General features: G+C 33.5%; 1 non-coding gene across 1 annotated transcript; it reads left to right on the top strand.

The window, feature by feature from the left end:
• The first annotated feature begins 2,741 nt into the window (after positions 1 to 2,741).
• Positions 2,742 to 2,848, top strand: LOC141722542 (small nucleolar RNA R71). The gene has a single exon (XR_012575558.1). It is a non-coding gene; the product is annotated as a small nucleolar RNA R71 (small nucleolar RNA).
• The last annotated feature ends 5,366 nt before the right edge of the window (positions 2,849 to 8,214 follow it).

Genomic DNA, 8,214 nt, shown 5'->3' with positions numbered 1-8,214 from the left:
AGTTTGTGGGATCCGCTCTAACTTTTAAAAATCATTTTGAAGACTCGAAAACACTTTAAAGAGTGTTTGGAGTAAAGCTGATTTAATGAAGTAAATCAGTCCCCATTATATTTAGAAAATGTTTGAATATTATTATTTAAATAATATTCCCATAAAGAATAATCTTTATAAAAATAATCGAAGTAGAAGTATTAAAACTTATACTTGAAATGGATATCAAATAACCAAAGATATACTTATATGAAAGTACTATCTTTATTTGAATAATCGAAAATAAGTTTGATTATTGACACCTTATTCTTTAATAAAATAAAGAATATATTTCAGTAATAAGCGGAGTCATAATACCTCGAATGAATATTATAAATAATATTTATTAAATAAAAATAAAGGAGTCATACATCCTCAAATGAATATTCAAATAATATTCAATTAATACAATAAAAGGAGTCGTAAGTCCTCAAAAGAATATTCAAGTAATATTCAATAATTAATATAAAGTTATCGAATAACCCTTATTTGATTAATAGTTTTTGAAAACTATGACCATATATATATATATAAATATATATATATACAAAATCTACTCGGGATCCTCGACTCCCGGTTTTAGAAAATGTTTTCACCTTTGGGTCCCTATACTAAGGGTATATGCAAATTACCGCTTTCCTCTAGCATAGGTATTATGCAACTGAACCAACAGATATATATGGCAAGAATACGAAACAGGCATGCATATATATACCATATCAGCATGCTTCAATATATTGCAACATTTGCTAATATAAACATCATGCATCTATCGCAAGATAATGCATATACATATATACATCACAACAACAGTATAACGGGTAGAAAACTTGCCTGAGCGACTTGGGGTGATAAAAGGCTCGGGACGAGTCTGGTAACCTATAAACAACAAGTAAGTTGGAATTAAACCAAAGTCACTTGTAATCTATTCTTTAACTAACTTAGACTCTAACGCTTGTTTTGCGCTTACTGATTCGCTTAAGTCACTCGGGTACCCTCGGCTCCACCATTTTTAATAATTTAACCTTTACGAGTTTTAAGGCGATTCCTTCGCGAGTGTCTTACCAACTGCCTAACACACTTACCATAAATGTTTCATACATTAATTAACCCTTTTTGGTCTTTAACCTATGTTTCAAAGTAAAGCGAGGGGAAAAGTTTCGTTCGCGAAACGCCGTTACTTGAAACGGTCGTTTCTCCTAAACCGTGCATCGGAATCGAACGAACTACCGATCAAAATGAAGCTCGTAACATAAGCTATCTAAACATGGCAATGGTCATAATCTAGCAGGGAGTTCTCGGGTCCTAATGTTATGCACAAAAACAGTCAAAAGAAAATCGGACGTTACGACGGCTATGTTTACGCGATTTCCCAATTTAAAACCATTCAAAACCAACCCAATTCAACCTCAAATCCAACATACAACCAACATCCATCCTTATCACATCATAACAACCCCAACCAATTCAATTTTAACATTCATACTTATGCATAAGCTTGAATTTAACTAAACTACATTCTTTTAACCAAAACAACAAGATTTACCAATCCGATTCAATACCATTTCAATCACAAACTCTAAATCACAAACATCAAGCTACAATATCACCCTACTAATCAAAATCATCTTATAATACATAGGAATCTAGGGTTTGGAGATGATATACCTTCCTTGAAGTGGTGGGAGGAGCTAGGAAGCCTTAAGAAGCTTTGAGAAGTCTTAGGAATGCTTGGATCTTCAAGGAAAACAAGAAAAATTTCAAGTTAAAAACTTGAAAACACTATTCATAGTCTTCTTCTTTGATTAAATGAAGAAGATTGAGAAGGAATTAATGGCTTAAACTCATGATATAGCCCTAACTAAGCATGAAGATGATTAGGGAATTAACTCACCAATTTAGGAAGCTTGGATCTTGAATTTTTGAAATTTCTTGCCTTTTGAATAGTAAAAAGCCGAGAGCTCTCAAGAACAAAGCCTTGGTTTCTTTTTGATTTTGATGAAGAATGAATTTTCTTGGCTTGGTTGATTTGTTTTTGTGTTTGATTTAGTTAATTACCTTGTTGCCCTTGAATTTGTGTGGTTCTCATTCAACCACACCTCCTTCCTTCCCATGTCATGCCTATGTCATGTTGTGATGTCATCTTTCCCTCCTTGTCCTCCTCTCATTGGTTGGGTGACATCACTCCCTCTAATCCCTTTGCTTAACTTCCTAATTGTTTGCCTAATGACCGTTGATCTGTTATACGGTTCACTTAACTTTCGTTTTCGTTTATCGTTTGAAGGATCATACCCGGGATCTTATTACTTAGGTTCCCTTAACCTTTCTCAATACATTATATTCCTTTTTATGATCCTCTATTATAATCCTTTAATTTAAATCCTTTTTATCCTGTTACCTTATACTCAATTCTCTCCGTATCTAGTGGATTTTCGGGAAAAATCCAAGTGTTCGGAATTGGATTCTGACGATCTTTACATACACTTATATACTACATAGAGTACTAATAATATCCCAGAATATCCATAACAGAACCCCTATATAGTGTGGCATGAAAAGTTTTCTCATTCAGCTAAAACACTATTCACAAGGGTTACAAAAAGTTGAAAATTTTGGGGGTTATTACAGCGCCTCCAGCTGCTGCATCAAGCATGGGCCGAGATTGGGCCCCCAAACCATTATAGAAACCAGTGATCACCATCCAATCCGGCATTCCATAATGTGGACATTTTCTCAACATTTCCTTGTAACGTTCCCAAGCCTCGCACATAGATTCTGTAGGTTGCTGCGCAAACTGAGTAAGAGCACTCCTCATAGCAGCAGTCTTTGCCATCGGATAAAACTTCACCAGAAACTTTTGCGCAAGATCTTGCCACGTAGTGATGGACCCAGTTGGTTCAGAATGTAACCAGTCTTTAGCCTTGTCCCTCAGTGAGAATGGGAAAAGCCTCAACTTGATAGCCTCATCAGTCACGCCATTGTACTTAAAAGTGCTGCAGATCTCGACAAAATTCCTTATGTGCATGTTGGGGTCTTCAGTTGCCGCTCCTCCAAAAGAAACAGAATTCTGCACCATCTGAATAGTGCCCGGCTTGATTTCAAAGGTGTTAGCTTGAATAGCCGGATGAAGGATGCTTGACTGAATGTCATCAATTTTAGGCCGAGAAAAATCCATAAGAGCTGGATCAGCTTGAACAATATGATCTCCCATGTTTCCTGGTTCTTTCTGCTCAGTTCCTGAATCCGAATCCTCAAAATCTAACTTCTCCGGAATATTAAGAACTTCGTCTGTCTCCTCAGCTGTATCTAAAGTCCTCTTGCGAGCACGAGAACGAGTTTGCATAAACGCTTGCTAAAGTACCTGAAACACAACCGAAAACAATAATTAACTACTACGTCCTAATCACTGAGTCCTAATGACCAATGATGGTAAGTACATAAACTAAACAAATACGCCGAGTCCCCGGCAGCGGCGCCAAAAACTTGTTAGGGCGAAAACACGCACTAATATTCACGCAAGTATACGCGTTCGCAAGTAATATAGAATATTTTCTAGTTCGTTCCACAGAGACTCAGACTAAATTATTGTCTAATTGAACTCACTCACCAATGTATGATTACTTCTCAATGTTAAGACACTAATACTTAAAATTGTTGATTAAATATTAACTACAATTAACTACTTAATTAATCACTTAACTAACACTTCAACTTATCAACAATAAAACACTCATGAGATCACAACTTCATTATTACTTCCTTCAATAGCCATTGTTATTACCTTTAGCATGTGACAGTGATGATATTAATCGAATAACACGAAACTGATAAAAGCCAACTTTCATTGTACTAATACCATTCTACCAAGCATCCACACTTAAGATAGAAGTTGAATAGTCATCAATTATGTTGAGTTCCTATATGTCTACAGAAATTGACAACACAACGATTTAAGCACAAGTTATTCCTTTTGATTATATAGGGCAAATAAAACTGTTAGAGTTACCCACTAATCATATAAAACGTACATGAACCTATGCTAGCATGGCAAGTTCTAAATCTCAAGATCCACCGTCGCTTCACAAGAGATTAATACCCTATCTTATATGTTCGCGACGCACATAAGACGACTACGCACAACCAATACTAGATATCATACAATCATCACACACTAAAGTATTAAACAATTAACTAAAGAATTCCATAATAAATCTGTTGCAACCCCATGATCACGATTAGCCCATAATAGCACTTATCGTCATCATGGGTTCATATGAAATCATGATAAACAAACACAAGAAAATAATAACTAAACTAATTATATTAAAACAGAGTACGTCACAAGAGTAAATAAGTTCAAAGCAAGAAAACTAGCATCCAACGTTACAACGAAACAAGAATCACAAGAAGATATGCTTCCTCTTCGTTGCAGTGTGCTAAATCGGTCTTCTTCCTTATCTCCTTCGCTCCTTGCGTAAAAACACGATCTTTTTCAATCCCCCTCTTGTGAAAAACGTCTCAAATCTACTTATATAATAGTCCCATAAAACTCAGATTACATAGAAGTGGAAACCAAACAGAAGTAGAAGTCCTAAAATAATATATTTTTTTCCCCGACCCTGTGCGGCCGCTCAGACCTCTACTGGAAAAAATCTGATTTTGCTCTGTTTCTTCGCCGTAATCTGCCCGTTTCTTTCCTTTCGCAACGGTGAACACATGCCAAGGCTTATTCTTGATGATTCCTCCCCCGAAATGCAACTAATACCCTGAAATGCATAAACACTAGAAAAACGCATCAAATACACAAAATACTTGATTTCAAGACACCAATTTAAGCCATTTTAAGACGTTCTAAGTGGTATAAAATGTCACTTATCACTAAACCTCAGGGTACTAAACTGATTTTCTGCAGAAACTATAACTCTCCTTTCTCCAAGGTTTTGACTTGACAAGCTCAACTACCAACAACCCAATACCCAAACCAAGACTTAAACATGGTGATCTACTGAACTAACTCCCTTATTCTCAAAATAACTTTGGTGGAGATCATCCTTTATCTATGGTATAATTATGGAAAAACAAAAGAAACTACACTTCACAACTCACAAATCATTAAGTTTTTGAAACAACAAGATATGCATTTTTATAAAAGATAACCACGAATTATTACCATGCATCAAGGAGCATTAATCAATATTAACACCTTAATCCTACTGAAATTAAAGCTTACTAACAAAATCTTTCCAAATGATCAAAATCTTATAACATTCTAAGAGAAATTCACATGCATGCATGTCCTCGAGTTTTGCAAGCCAAACAACATGTTTTCTAAATATGTTTTACCAAGAAATTTACATGCAAGCCTAGCATGAGCTATATCTAGATGATCACTTAGCATGCAAGGAGTTTCATCAAATTTTCACCATAAAATTCAAGCCATTATCACATAAACATGCAAAAATTGAACAAAGCAACAAGAATAGTCTTAAGGACCATTCATTCGGCTCCCCTATGGTCATGGCCGAATGAAATGGAAGGGAATGGCCATTTAATCGTCAAGAGTTTCCTTCTCAAGACTTGGCACTTCTCCATCCCTTGTAGTCCTCTCAAAAACAACCCTAAACTCATAAGAATCAAGGTTGTACTTTGAGTTTCAACTAAAACCTTTACATGCAACCTTAAAACTTAAACTTTCTACTCAAAACTCTTTGAAATATGAGTGATCATGGTATGGGAAGTAACATTTACTTGTATAGAGGGTGGAAGCTTGGTTGAGGAATGAAGAAAAATGGGGAGGGGGTGGTTTCGGCTAAAAGCCGAGAGTGAAGGAGGGAGTAGCCGAGAGTGAGAGAGAGGAGGGAGAGAAGAATGAGTGTGGTGGTGAGTGATGTGTGAAATGATCATGTCTTTACTTGTTTTATGGTTTTTGTGTTGACAAATGTGAGTGCAAATAGGAATTGACATGATTACCCTTCCACTTGTAATTGGTTCAATTTGCATGCAAGGGTAAAGAAGGTATTTGGCTAGAAAATAAGAGTTAGTGGGGTGGTTATTGACTCTTTAGCCCTTTTGGATTGAATTGAAAGGATTTGCATGTAAGGATAACTATGTAATTTGCTAATTATGACAATTAATACTTATAAAGATTTAATTTTATAAAATAAAACACAAGTTCAAAAATTATAAAATTTATACCATAAAATAGCTTGGATTTTTGGAAATTTTATAAAACTACTTTTGAAATTTGTGAGCAAAATAACTTTTAAAAAGAAATTTATTCAAGGTTTAAAATATTCCTTATAAATCAAAAAAAACGAAAGAAATAAATAAACTTTTGATTTGAAAAATCATATACCACATATCGAAAATTTAAGACGCAGAAATTCTCATTCACACAAGCATACAATAGTTGAATATATTGGCATTCGGCTTTATAATTACACCAAAATTACAATTAATATTACACAGAAATGTCGGGTGTAACATATCATTTAATAAAAATAATTAGTCTGAAATCAATAATTAACGGGGAATAATTTTTAATCCAATAAATACAAAAATTATGTCAAAATTTCCCAAAAATTACGAATAATCCAAATATGCAAAAGTATTGAATATTTGAAAGTCCCACAATTTTATAAAAATAAAAATACGACTTTTGTGGGTTTTGACGTCCCGATAGGGGCCCGGGACGGATCATTATTCACGAAACAAAACATTTCCTAAATAAACTGGATGTTCAGAAAATCAGTGGTATATGCAATATGATGCAAAATAAAGCCAATTATTATATACAAAATATCAGCTACTAAAACGAAACTTGGATAGTATAACTTTTAAAATAAATTCCATTTAACACGTGATAAAATACCCGAAAAATATCTTGAACCACACAGAACACATATATCACATAACAGATAATCTTTTATGATCATTCATAATTTATAGTATCATAAATCACATAATTATTCATTTAACATCATATTAAACAGTCATAATACTTCGGTCGTTACATTCGCCGGTTCCGTCCAACCCAAACTGGCCCCAAAACCTACGAATCAACTCATTTTTTTGTCCTAATTACTTCCTTACATTCCCAGAAGCACAAACTCAAGTATAATCACCGGAAACGACCGTAGTTCGCTAACTCCGGTCGAAACTCCATGAATGCCGGCGATAATTTAGAAAAATCCGGCGAAACTCGTTTTCTCTCATTTTTAACTCAAATACAACGATTTATATACGAAAACAAATTCTGGAACACCTACAATCTATTCCCCTCAGTATAATCATCAACCAATCAACAAATAACTCAAAAAATCGAATTAAAAAATTTAATAAAATCTTTTATTCGACTTCACAGTTCTAATACTCAAATAACTCAATTAAGTACATAAAACGAATGCAAATCATTCGAGGAAACTTATGAAACCATCAAGAACATCTAAAAACTATTGAATCAAAAAGCCCCAAAATCAAGTATAAACCCTAAAAATTAGAATTAAAATTTTACCTATCGTTTGGTTATTTTGATAATGAATTATGAAAGAAGAGATCGAGGGCTTCGATTTGGTTACTAAAATATCAAAATCTGAAACCGGCATCACCTTCAAATTTGAGTTCGATTCTCAAGAACACGAAGAACGAATTATATAGGATTTTCTATTTTTCTGAAAAATTAATTAAAAATCTGATTTTTGAAACTTATTATTAATAAATAAAAATCTATTTATACTTACAAAATAATATTCCTAAAATAATTTGGGATCTAATTATATCATTTAATAAAATAATTAGCCCAAAATTAATAATTAACGGGGAATAATATTTAATTCAATAAATACAAAAATTATGTCAAAATTTTCCAAAAATTACGAATAATCCAAAAAAACAAAAATATTGTATATTTGACAGTTCCAAAATTTTTTTAAAACAAAAATACGATTTTTGTGGGTTTTGACGTCCCAGTAGGGGCCCCGAAAAATCATTTTTCACGAAACGAAACATTTTTCAAATTAACTAGATGTTCGAAAAATCAATATGATATATGCCATATGATGAAAAATATGGCCAATTGTTCTATACGAAATATCAGCTATTAAAATGAAACCTAGATAATATAACTTTTAATATACATTCATTTAACACGTAATAAAATACCCAAAAATAACTCGAACCACACAG

This window comes from Apium graveolens, chromosome 4 (assembly GCF_009905375.1).
Source record: "Apium graveolens cultivar Ventura chromosome 4, ASM990537v1, whole genome shotgun sequence".
NCBI classification, from domain to species: Eukaryota; Viridiplantae; Streptophyta; class Magnoliopsida; order Apiales; family Apiaceae; genus Apium; species Apium graveolens.
The sequence above is the reverse complement of the archived record's forward strand: the minus strand, read 5'-3'. Positions and strand labels throughout refer to the sequence as shown.